Source organism: Microtus ochrogaster, chromosome 2, assembly GCF_000317375.1.
Source record: "Microtus ochrogaster isolate Prairie Vole_2 chromosome 2, MicOch1.0, whole genome shotgun sequence".
NCBI lineage: Eukaryota > Metazoa > Chordata > Mammalia > Rodentia > Cricetidae > Microtus > Microtus ochrogaster.
In genome coordinates this window covers 14639644-14640329 of record NC_022010.1, presented here as the reverse complement: position 1 = coordinate 14640329, position 686 = coordinate 14639644, and positions in this window count along the sequence as shown.

Genomic DNA, 686 nt, shown 5'->3' with positions numbered 1-686 from the left:
GTCCAGAGGTCCTAAATTCAATTCCCAGCAACCACATGGTGGTTCAGAACCATCTGTAGTAATGAGATCTGGCGCCCTCTTCTGGCGTGTGGGCATACATGAAGGCAGAATATTGTATACACAATAACTAAGTAAATAAATCTATATTAAAAAAAAATAAAGTACCTGGGCTAGAAAGATGGCTCAGCGGTTAAGAGAACTTGTTGAGCTGGGGGGAAGGGGGCACACGCCTTTATTCCCAGCTTTCAGGAAGGAAAGGGAGGTGGATCTCTGTGAGTTCAAGGCCAACCTGGTCTACAGCGGGAATTCCAATGACAGCCAGAGCTGTTACACAGTTAAACCTTTCTTTAAAAAAAGCTACCAACAAAAGTAGCACTAGTTGTTCAGTCCTCAGCACCAACATGGTGACTCACAAGCATCTGTAAGCACATAAGAGGTATGCATTCATACAAGAAAAACACGCATACACATTAAATAAGTATTTAAAAAAGGGGGGGTGGGGAGATGGCTCAGAGTTAAGAGCATTGACTGCTCTTCCTAGAGGTCCTGAGTTCAATTCCCAGCAACCACATGGCAGCTCATAACTATAATGAGATATGTTGTCTTCCTCTCCCGTGCAGGCAAATACGCAGGCAAAACACTATATAAAATAAATCTTTATTTTTTTTTGTTTTTTTTTTTGTTTG